General features: G+C 34.9%; 1 protein-coding gene across 2 annotated transcripts in view; it reads left to right on the forward strand.

The window, feature by feature from the left end:
* Positions 1–7,266: 7,266 nt before the first annotated feature.
* The window catches only part of TAOK3 (TAO kinase 3), a 149,864-nt gene continuing 144,440 nt past the window's right edge, over positions 7,267–12,690 (forward strand). For both annotated transcript variants that reach the window (XM_074320998.2, XM_088800982.1), the window contains exon 1: positions 7,267–7,285. The gene's annotated coding sequence lies outside the window, so the exon portion shown is untranslated. The remainder of the gene's footprint in view (positions 7,286–12,690) is intronic.

Here is a 12,690-nt window from a genome sequence, read left to right on the forward strand (position 1 = left end):
TCCAGGACAAGCAAAGGAGAGAGAGAAGCCTGTTTAAACCAGACAGACACTGTGTGTATGCCCTGGTGGGAGGCAAGTGTGTATGTATTAAAATTCTGAAACAAATAAAAAAAGCAATAGAGAGTGGGAATTGGGGGGGGGCAGCCTCCTACTTTGAGGGATGTGAAAAGTAAACCAACAACCAGGCTAGTTTTTCACAGTTCTTAGCATATGTTAATACTGCCCTGACTACCTTTCAAATGTTCTCTTGAATGCACATGCTTTGTTACAGGTTGTAGTTTTGCATGGGAAATTTTTAACCTCTTTTTCTCTGTGTGTTGCTTCTCCTAACTCCTCTTTGTGACTCGTTTCTTTTTTATAGAAGCAGACTTGGAAAATGATGGTATTGGGGAAATAATGGTGAATGTACTAACTATATCATTTCACAGTTATTTACATATCTTCATTGTTTCGGGTTTAGAATATGTCTTATTAGAAGCCTTTGCCCGTGTTTAGTAATGAGTAGCTTCAACTAAGAGGAAGAGAGAAATACTGCCTTATTTCTCAGAGACATAATGTGGAAGGCTTACATAGAACTGCTTGTTTAAATCCAAGACAAAAATTACCGAAGTCGTCTTCATCAGGATGATAACAAGTAGAGGACATGTGTCATTTGGGGATTTTATTTGGTGTTACCTGATACAGAACATTTCTTATTTGGCTTCAGAGACTGGAACTTGATGTGGTTATGAAAATTCTACCAACCAGAAGTCCTCCCGTAAGAAATAGAAGTTATGGAGATAAGAGGAAATACAATAGCAAATACAAATTTTGATTATGAGACTTTGTAATTAATTTAAGATGTATTAAGTATAATTTTTTTCCATTAAATTTATTTTTCCAGAACCCTAGGTAGAATTCAGGTAAAAACAGGGTCAGTTAACTGAGGAGGTTATTTACAAGGGGCTTACAAGTATATTCACTGTAGTGCATGTAACATGAAATGGTGTGTTAGAAGGATTGGGAATCTCAGTACCAATAATTCCACAAAGTAATAAAACTGAGCAGATAAGCTCTTTCATCATCCTTGTTACCTCATTTCTGACTGATACAAATGGTAGTTTCTTAAAATAAAACATTAAGTATATTTCCGTATAAGAAAAGAAAGTGTTCTGATACTCCCCTGAGTGATTGATTACTACAGCAGTCTTTTCAACCATGTTACGTTATGATATTGATCCAGAGATGAATAGAATTTTCAGTGATAGGAAGGGCCTACAATAACTGTTTATTGGGGGGGATAGTAATTCTGTGAGAATTTATTTTCATTTGTTTCACAAAACAAAACACTAGAACCATAAATATGTGCAGTTATTATACCTATGCTCCTTTAAACTGTTTCTTTTCCATTAAAAAATATAACCGACAGTAGAGATTAAGAAGGAACCTTACACTTCCGTATGAATGGTTATAGCATAAAACAGACTGCAAGTTCGTTTTGGTTTGTAGTTCTTAAACTTCTTAGTCTTAGTTTAGCAGAATGTAAGTACTGCCCAGTAAATACAATAACCCATTTTACACTTTCTTTACCTCTTTAGTCCTATACAGTCAAACCATTGTAATCTCAGAGTCTACCTTGATATCTAATTTGGTTTAATGTTTAACCCAACTTGAATAAAAGTTCTCATTGCTTGCCAGTGTTCAGATTTGTTGGTTTCAGTAGTATAGGAGAATGAATGAAAACTAACTATTGGTACTTTTATTTTAGAGTCTTTGTTGAAAAGCCTCTTTCCTTTATAATCTTTTCCTCCAGTCTTTGTTTCTTCCCTCCCCTCCAAAAGAAAACAGACAGGCAGAAAGTTTCCATCTAAAAGTGTTTTGAGACTCTCCTAAGACATTTTCAGATTTTTTTGATTCTTCAATAAGAGATTCCTGTCGCTCAGAGAGAATAGTTTCGAATTAGTAGTTTTGAGTTGTGGGATATTGTACAATTAGTTACATTTCACCATAGGGAGTTTAGTTTATAATTACTTACACTTATGTATTTAACTAGTTGCTTTGTTATTTGCAAGGATATATTAAAATTTTGGTACTGTTTCTTAAATTTAGACTCAGCTTAGTAAAAATAATAATAAATGATATCTACCTAACTATAATTATAGATTAGATATGTTTATTTATGGGCCAAAATGTGATCCCAGTCATTGTTAAGCTATGGGCACCAAAGTAAAAACAATTATTTAGAATTTTTTATGATAACCAGGAGGAATTAAATTGATACATTTTATTATTCCAGGTATATATTGTTAAAGTTACCTAAATACTTTATACATCAACCTAATGTATTTTTTCTGACGAGATTTGGTAGAGACATTGAAGTACATTTAAAGTCTTTCTAAATTATTTTTATAGTACAACAGAATGACTTAAGGGTCAGTTTCTTGATTTGTTAACACTGAACAGTCTCCTAACCATTTGTCAGCTATCTCTCAAATACACGTTTTTCATCCCCAGAGTAAGTGAGAAAATGAAGATGCCTCGGAATAAAAGTTTTATACTCAGGAAAACCTACTCCCATTAAACACAGAGGTGTGACTCGTGTTGCTTTAGCTCCAAACAGGGAATTGACATGCTGGAGTCTAGTTTGAGCCCTTTCACTTCACCTCTAGCTTCAGTGACGTGATGTGTAGCAAAATCAACCCCACTTTATATGTTTTATTATGCTTAATATTTAATTAGTTATCAAAGTACTCATTAAAAGAGTTCAATTTTATTTTCTTCCACTATTTTTGATAGACGATGGGATAACGTTTTATTTCCAGATCAAATCAGGACTCGTGCGGTGTATATTTTTTTGTTTTACTTTCTATCTAATGAGACTGGCTTATGTCTGTAGTAATCAAGGCTTATGACAGTTCAAATACATTTTATTTATCCATTACAATAGATGGCACTAATCAAGGCAGAATGCATTCTTTTTTTTTTTTTTTATTGGGGAAGGGGAACAGGACTTTATTGGGGAACAGTGTGCACTTCCAGGACTTTTTTCCAAGTCAAGTTGTTGTCCTTTAAATCTTAGTTGTGGAGGGTGCCATTCAGCTTCAAGTTGTTGTCCTTTCAGTCTTAGTTGTAGAGGGCGCAGCTCAGCTCCAGGTCTAGTTGCCATTGCTAGTTGCAGGGGGCACAGCCCACCATCCCTTGCGGGAGTCGAACCAGCAACCTTGTGGTTGAGAGGACGCTCTCCAACCAACTGAGCTGTCCAGGAGCTCAGCGGCAGCTCAGCTCAAGGTGCCGTGTTCAATTTTAGTTGCAGGGGGCGCTGCCCACCATCCCTTGCGGGACTCGAGGAATCGAACTGGCAACCTTGTGGTTGAGAGCCCATTGGCCCATGTGGGAATCGAACCAGCAGCCTTCGGAGTTAGGAGCATGGAGCTCTAACCTCCTGAGCCACTGGGCCAGCCCCAGAATGCGTTCTTAAACAAATTAACCACTTAATTAATCTTGGCAGTAGATACACAAAACAGAATCACAGTTCATGGCTAATTTTCCTTCTGTTGGAAACATTAGCCTTTACTTTTTGAAGGATGTATGTGTAAATACACAATTATTTCCAACAATCACATGAATATAGTTTTTAAATGATCTAGGTCAAGATGTAATAGCTGAGATACAAAATTACAATATTTTGTTTCATGTACCTTTATGCTTCCATTGTCTCTTGTGCAAAATCCTCTTCTGTCGTTGGGTACCAGTTCCTTGTTTATATGTTTGTCTTTTACTAGCTTGTGAACACTTTGAGGGCAGAGATGGGTCTCATTTATCTTTGCATCCTCTATGCCAACTATAGGACCAGGCACAAAGTATGAAGGATGTTCGATAAGTGTGAATGGGAATGAATGAATTAATAATCAGCAAATAAGTAGGTTATATTTATGTCCATACTTTGTTTCTCATCCTCTTTTAGACCTTTTAGTATATCAAAAGGGTGGTAAAAGAGACTGATTCATTTGGAACACAAGAACAAATGTTAGCATTATTTACCATAAAAAAACCAGCATGATATATTGGAAGGAGAAAGGGCCTAAGCCTCAAAGACACACAGGCACCTATTTTGGCTTTGTTACTATGCCAGCTGGCTGGTCCTGGGTAAGTTACTTAAGTTTTAAAGTTCTCAATTCTCTTATCTGTAAATAAGAATACATACCTCATGAGATTCTTCTAAGGAATAAATGAAGCCATTTATGTAAAGTGCCAAGCACAGTGACAAACTCATAGGAAGTGTTTAATAAATAGTAGCTGCTTATTATTTTAATCACTTGAAACAATTTTTTTTTATTGCAGTTTTTGCTCTACTCTCAGTATCTAATCACTTGCTGAAATTCATGGCTCCTGACTCCAAAACAATAATTAATAGATTCACACCTAGGGAAATTGAGATTGGGTGAGAGTAAGTGACTTCCCAAGGTCATGCAGACAATCCACAGACGACCACTGTGATTTAGATCCGGTTTTTCAATTCAGTATACTTTCCACTTTTTATCTCTCAATGGTCCAAGAGGAGCTAATGAGGAAGCACTGTGACAATTTTCCAATCTCCTTTTCTTTTTCGTTTTTCGTACATATGTGGCTGCTCTCTTATTCTCCCTAAAGTATGGCTCTGAGTTTCTCATTCACATGTTCAAAACCTTTAATAAATTCTCCATGGCCTACTTAATTCAGTAGCTTTATCAACCTGGTTCCTATTGCCCCACAATTCATGTATGTATGTATGTATGTATGTATGTATGTATGTATGTATGTATGTATTTCCTGTGCCCAACCAGACTGGCCTGCTTACTACTAAGCACTTCCTGATTTGCCACCTATATCTTTGTTCCTGCCATTTCTTTTCCCTAGAACGCCTTCTGTTCCTCATTTTTCAGACCTACCTCCAATGCCATCTTTCAAGAGGCCTTCTCTGATCATCCTCCTTAAACTTTCTCCTTTGAATTCCCTAAGTACTTGCTTTGTATGTTTTCTTATTACACTAGTGTTCTCTCTGGTATTACATTATAGGCTTTGTACTTGTCTTAGCCTTCCTAGATGTCCATCTTCTTGATTTTAAAAGGACAGTGTCTTACATATCTAACCAAGTGTTTTGCAACTCGTTTCTGCTCAATAAATATTTATTGAATCGTATTAAATTGAAATACTTATTTTAAGTTCAAAGATAATATTTCAATATAATTATTGCTGGTAGTGCAGACAATAGGGTATAATTCTAAAGTGAAGAATTCACTTCTGAACTTGACAGTTGGTAAATTCGATGCCAGTGGTAGCAAGGATGTGGAAACTTGTATGCTCATATTCAGCATGGTAATATTCCTAAAGTGACCGTTGACTCTGAATGTGTTTGGGATTAGTTTTGTTTCCTTATATGATGGTTTTATCAGTAAGGAGTGGGTTCTAACTTCAAGTCTTTGCAGTTTGTTCTCCTATCTCCAGGTATTAGCAACAAATGAAATAAGATTCTGTTTCATTTGCAACAGAAGGTGGGTTGTTGCCTTGAGTCCGAGGTAGAGTCTGGGAGAGCTCTAATACACTGGTCTTTCTTACTTTGTGATATAAGCAACTTGCAACTGTGAACAAATACACAAACTGTTATCCCTACCTTTCATATTGTATTCTCCGTAGTGCTTACTACCTTCTGACATACCAAATATTTCACTTATTTGTTTGTCTTATAGCTCTACACTAGAATGTAGGCTCTATGAAAGCAGAGATTTTTATTTTATTCTTTGCTGTATCCCCAACTCATAGAACAATGCCTAACATGTAGTAGGTGCTCAATAATTATTTGTTGAATGACTAAAGAGATAAATTTGGCTTTTGGAATTTCTGTAATTTGTTGGCTCAAAAGAAGGTTTTGTTATTTTAAACATAAGGAAGTAAAATCTTAAGAAGTAAAGTATAGCTTGGAAGAATAGACTTTATCTGTACATTTTACTCTGTGGATTTCATATTTTTCTTTGAGCAACCTTAGATTTACTATATATTTGTTTTATTGAGTGCAAATAAAAGCCATTCCTACTGCCGCACCACATATCCAAGAATGATTGTGTCTCACTTAGGCTAAAATCTAAGAAAACTGTTCATTGTAACAAAATTTAATGAAAGCTTGCTGACATGACCCTTAGGCCTTAAAGACTAATAAAACCAAAATTATAATAAAACTTAGTACAGGAGTGTTATCTTGTTAAAAGTACTTCACTTGTTTTTCTTAGATGTTGATATTAACCCTGAAAATTGGTCAGATCAAGCTTCTGATGTTAATTTGGGGTTATCAGTTTTCTGCATGTACAAGTAATTGGGTTTGAAATCAGTTTTAAGCCTGAATTAAAAGAACTTAGTCACTGGTGACTCATGGTGAGAAGTTTTTCCTTTTCCCTGCTGGAACATATGCCATTGCCTCCAACATGGCGTGTTTGAAACACTAAAAACATAAAGACTCCCCTTTTTATGTACTAGGTTCTGGAAAAGTTCTCTTATGTGGTAGGTTCTGGTGGTAGCCTTAATTAGAATGCTTTTTAGTAGTGAGCACTACAGTTGACTTTCCAAATTTCCATACAAATTCCTTTATTCTCTGCCTTTCTGGAAGTTTTCTCATTACATATGAAATCATCAAAAGTCTGCTAGATAATTAGTATATGAGTATAGGGACTTTGTTTTGTCCATTACTATATTCCTGGTGCTTAGAACAGTGCTTTGTACAGAGAAAGCAACTAATACTATTTGGTGAATGAAGTCACATATTCTTAGTAATAATGCATTTTAGAAAAGTAATGAAAGTCGATCAAAATAAATTTTCTCCAGCCCTATTGAATTAGGTAATCATCAATTCACAATCAACCTAGTTTGGGAGGCTCTTGGTATTAGCCCAAGGTAATTCTGCTTTAATAGTTCTTAGCATTGATTATGCCAACCTGAAGTCTCCTTTAGTGATTCACTTACAAAAGGAAGGGTAAATTGGCAACACCCATAAGCCCTTGCACCTGTGGGAACCAATGGGCGTTGTGACAGGAAACACTTAAGCTTGCAATACCGATAGTAACGTGCAGCGCCAGGGTCACGCTGTTTTTATCTGCAGTTCCTTATTAGGATTCTACAAAGTTTCTATATATATATATATATATATATATATATCAGGAATATATGTATATATCAGGAATATATATATATTTAACTATATATATGTAAAAGAGAATTAACTTTAAATTTGAAAATTAAAACGTGAATGGTTATTTGCTTCTTCATTGTCAAGGAACTGGTGAGTTGTCTTTAAGTTCTTTCTTTACCTTCTAATGTGTCTCAGGAAACCTCATGCTAGCATACAGGGTGGGGGGACATGGAGCGTGCATAAATGTAAAATGAAAGCTTAAGCAGATATTCTTATCAATAATAATAACCAGTTCTGATATTTAGATGATACCATAACGGTAGGAAGGCATTGATAGAATTTTGTAGATTTTTACATATGATTGATTACCTTGAGCAAGTTTTTCCTCTTTTGTTGGGACTGCAGAAAAATTCAGGAAAATTTTTAGGAAGGGCTTTTCAAAATGTAGAAATGTAAAGCTGTATGAAAAATGCTGTTGACGTTAAGTGTCTGACCAGGAAGTACTCTCTTTCAGCCTCATTTATAAAACTGTCTATAATAACTTCCTTTCTGGAGATGAAGGAGCTGATAGCACGGTGGTGTTCTTACAACTTAAGTTGAGTTCAGTTTTATCTTTCCTAAGTGATGAAGAGGCAGCTTTTTAAAGAAAGCCATTTCTGAGGCAATCTTACTGCTGTAGCTAAATAAAGAACTTTTAAAGTCTTTACTATATTGGATTGGAAATGTAGGAAATGCATTTGAGAAGATCTCCGGTGAGTAAGGTTGGTGTTTTCTTTCATATTTAGTGTTTTATTATAAACATTGTTTGTGTCTAAACATTTCTAGTAAACTCTTGAAATTCATGTGAATATGTATTGCCTTAGCTCAAAGTCCAGATGAGAGTAATCAACCTCAAAAGTCACTGGATTCATATGCTCTATTTATTTTAATTTGCAGTTTGATATTCTACAAATAAATATTAGTGGGAAATTTTTTTCAAAATTTTTTGAATATTTTCCTTTCTCCTGGGGAAGGTAAATACCGAGCTGCAAATAAAATATCAAAATCTTGTCAGAAGAGTCCTTTAAATAAAAAATTTAAATATACTAAAGGCCATATAAATTAAATGATGCAGTTTATGCTAATGATGATATTATTACTGTAAAACAGTACTTCAAAATTAAGCTACTCAAAATGGCATACTATTCATCCTAGAAATCTTAAAAAAATTAAAAGGCCACATCCTATTTCTCTTCTTTTACAGAAGGGGAAAATAGGATAGGAAGCAGAGTAATTTCTTGAATGTAATACCAAATTTAGAGACACAAAAGTCAGAAGATTTGATAACATTTATTTAGTTTTATAATTTTTTAATACATAAAGTTAGTTACTTATTAAAGTATAAAAATAAAATATCTTAACCATTGGGTAATAATTTATGGGATTACACTCGTCCATAAAATGGAATTAGATGAAATAGGAAAGTAGGTCATTTTTTATTTAACATCTCATAGTTTGTATGTTATGCAAAATATTTTATAAACCAGGAAAACTACCTTAATAGTTTCTTTACCAAGTTCACTAGGCTCTTGGAACAAAGTTTAAATGAAATGTGTATAACCCTGACTTCCAAACCCCTAATACTGTACATGTTAGATGTGTAAATTAAAGTCACATAATTGTACATAGGATGCATTTTCATTCAAGAAGCATTGCAGTTGATATTACTGATTTGGGGCCTCTATTCTTTCTAACATATAAAAAAGAAAATTAAAACTTTCAAGTAATCTTTGAAATGTGATGTCATAGAATGTGTGTTTTCTTAAAATTTATGAATGTTAAATACTTAAAGTACAAATTAGCAAATTTTAGTCTTTATAGATAGGGAGGATTTCTATGTGTGAATGTTATATTAGCACTCCAGATGTATTCCAGTCATATTTTGACTGGGGGTGGGGCAGAGGAAGTGGGTCGGGCTTCACAGTAATGACAGATTATTGCAGATTAAATGGCTGCCTTCCAAAACACCACTAGTTGGAGGGAAAAGTGGAAGTTACCAACTGCATCCTATGAATTTGTACACGTTTGTTTAAACAGTTATAACTAAGACAGTTACAACCAGTTGTAACCCACTGTTTGCTGGTTTCATACACAGATGACAGATTTTAAACTTCTGTATTACTTGACATGTGCTTAATGTTCTAGTCTTTAGTTTACCATGGTCGTAGTCCTTATCTGTAGTCTGCAAAGATCACACTGACCCTTTTGTAGAAGACCATGTGTTAGCAGAAAAAAGAGGGGTGAGGGGAGAAAGAACTTGAAACTGTAATGGTTTACTTTCTAGTTAAAAGTATTGCTTGCAGAATTAGAATGTAACATGTCCCATTTAGACAATTTATATAAAATACTAATAAAAATAATCATGTCTTGTGAAGGAGTTTGTAGTTCTCGATTGTTCTGGTTCATTTTGAAATTGAGATTCTTACTGTTGCAACATAAAAGGAAGCTTTGTGGAGGAAATATGACATCTCTGTCCAGATGCATAAGGATGGAATTACAGTGGAGAGTTATTTTTAGAAGTGTCTTATGAATGTATTTTATGTACTGAGAAATAGCTTTAAAAGGTTGGTTTCCATTTCAGGGTCACTGGTAAGAGTTACATAGGTTGCACGGATATTCTACTAACAAAATACTTTTTAAAGCTTTTTGGTGTCACCAGCCAGCCAAGTTTGTCTTGACCTGGCTGATCTAAGTAGGAGCATTGTAAAAAATGTGACCAAATTGAGATCCTGTCAAAACCATCAAATCGTAATGTCCAGATGTATAAGGGGGCAATTAACTCTCATTTCATGGCAGTGTCCCACTCTTCAGGAATAGAGTGCAGTGTTTTCGGTACTATAAGGGAAGGTTAGAAGTGAGTCAAGGAATCTATCCTTTTGTATTACTGACAAAGTTCTTAGAATTGATGCTCCCACCTAATTTTTTTACACAATTAGTAGCATGTCCAGGTCCCTTATATCTCTTTTTATTTCGGTCACATATGTTTGGGGTTGGCAGTATAATCTAATGATTAACAAGAGCATGTCAAATGAATATGTCTGCACTTGCTAGCTTACTGGCTTTGTGACCTTGTACAAGTCCCTTAACCTCTATAGCCTCGGATTCTTCAGCTGTAAAATGGGCATAATCTTAGTACCTACCTACCTCACAGGTTGTTATGAGGACTAAATGAGATCAGGTATGAAAAGCACAAGTTTGGCCACACATTGTAAAGGAAGAGCTCTGTGAGTAATAGTAGATAGGTTTATTTTTCCTATTTTTGGACATTTCAATTCTTATTAACAGCTCCACCAGAAAATGACCATAGGAAGAGATACAAAACAATACATGCAATCATGTGTAGATAATAGAATTAGTGTTACAATAATAGAATTATTTAGAAAGTACCACAGGAGCACTCCCCTTTCCACATTACCTACTATCCATTCTAAAGGGAGAGGGGAAGCAGCGGAAAAGTTGACTATAGATTTAAATAATTTTTACTACAAAAAATTAATCTGCCAAATGTAGCTTTAGTAACATTTTCTGTTTGTTTTTCACTTCAGAGAATTGCCTCCCAATTTGATAGCACATCTCAGGAAAGCAGCATGGCAAAGTGCTGATTTATTTCTTAGTTCATTTTCTCCATAGAATTTTTTGTTTTCTTCTGACTGGATCACCATCAGATATAGTCAGGACTACGTCTCAAGATTTTAGATAAGCTAGAAAAAAAGTTGTTTTTTGTTTGTTTGTGGAACCAGACAATAAAGAATATACATTTGAGTATAAAGAAGATTTTTCTGTTTTCACTACCTTACTCAATGAGGGTTCATATCCTGTAATGGGTCAGTTCACTTTGTTTATGTATTGAAAAACAACTAATTTTTACGTAAGCATATTTTCATGGGCTGTGTTAGCAAAACAGATGTGAAATTTGGGGGCACCTGCATTAAATTTACTAAACAAAACAATGAAACTACTTAAAGCGTACTTGAAAAACATTTGGGTTCCGTGAATATATGTCTAGTGTTTGAAATTTCCAAGTCTTATTAATCTATAGTACAACCTCTTTACCTTGTAGGCAGCCTCTGGATTAGTCTATGTCTCGTCCTTGTTTCTGGGAGCCCCTAATTTCACAGTCTCAAGGCGCATCACGTTACCTCCGAAATACATAGTGTCTCTGCACCTATCCTACTCAGCCCCTTATCACCCCATTCCTGGGTTACCACAGTTGCCTTCCTTTGTTTTCGCCTGTTTTGTCCAACTCATCCGATTAACTTTCTTTAAAGGCTACTGCTTGCAGCCTGTCACTCCCCTTTCAGAAAGCTTCGTTGGTTCCCTGTTATCCACCATGCTAAATCTAACCTCTTCTGCTTGACTTTCCCTGCCCAGTCTAAGCTGTCCCACACGACTTATCTAGCTTCATTTCCTATGTTTTTTGGCCCATTCTTTCTGCGCTATTGAAGTCAGTCTGTCTCTCAAACACACCACATTCATTCAAGTCGGCGCCTCTGGTAGTGTTATTTACTTCACTCAAAAAACCCTCCTCACTTCTGTCTGCCTGCTCAGATTTTACCTTTTTTTCAAGATCCTGTGTAAAGTTGACTTCCTGTCTGCAACTTTTCCTAACTATTTCAGTTACTGTTTTGCTGCAAACTCCCAGGTGACTTTGAACTTAGCAAAGCAGTGTGCATTGTATCTTACATTATTTACTGTTTTATCTTCACTAATGATGGAAAAATTTTCAATACAAAGAGCATATCTTACGATTAAATTTTTCACAGTTCTTAGCATAATGCTGAGGTACCAGACTTTGATGTGAAGGAAAAGAAAAGAAAGTAAATATTTCATTATACCTATCAAAAATAAAGTCAATCACCCCAGTAATATTGAAGGGATCTGAGTATTTTTCCAATTTGGGTGAGGTCTGTCGTCTCAGGAGGCAAATGACAATTTTGTAACTGGTTATAGATTAAATATGATTGCTTTATGAGAAACTATGTGTGTGTGTATTTATATGTTGTATGTCAAAAGCTACATATGATTTTATTTCCTTTCTTAAAATTATATAGCCAACTTCACTTAGAGAGGTTTAGTTTGATATTAACAACTTTCTATCCTATCACTGTTACATCAAATGTGATCAATACATTTTATATAACCAAGAAGTCTTCTTACCCAATTATTTAAGTAGTTTAAGTGTAATTAAGTTCCTACTATGTATAAGGTTAGACTCTGTGAGAGGATACTGAAATTAATTATATATGATTCCTGTCCACAAAAAACTGTTAGGAATTCTGTTAGGGAAGGCAAAGTATGTACTCAGAAGCTTAAATGTAAGAATACTTGATACTTCACTTAGGTGTCTATTGCTTTAATTCTCAGTCAGTCTCTTGTCTTTTGAAATAATACATGCCTTCCTTTGTATTTGTGCCACCCAAATGAAAACTTTTTTTATGTTTCCCCCTTCTTTATTTTATTTCCAGTTTTACTGAAGTATAATTGACATAAAACATTGTATTAGTCCAAGGTGTACA

This window comes from Rhinolophus sinicus, chromosome 9, assembly GCF_057876585.1.
Source record: "Rhinolophus sinicus isolate RSI-liver-muscle chromosome 9, RSI-T2T, whole genome shotgun sequence".
Taxonomy (NCBI): domain Eukaryota; kingdom Metazoa; phylum Chordata; class Mammalia; order Chiroptera; family Rhinolophidae; genus Rhinolophus; species Rhinolophus sinicus.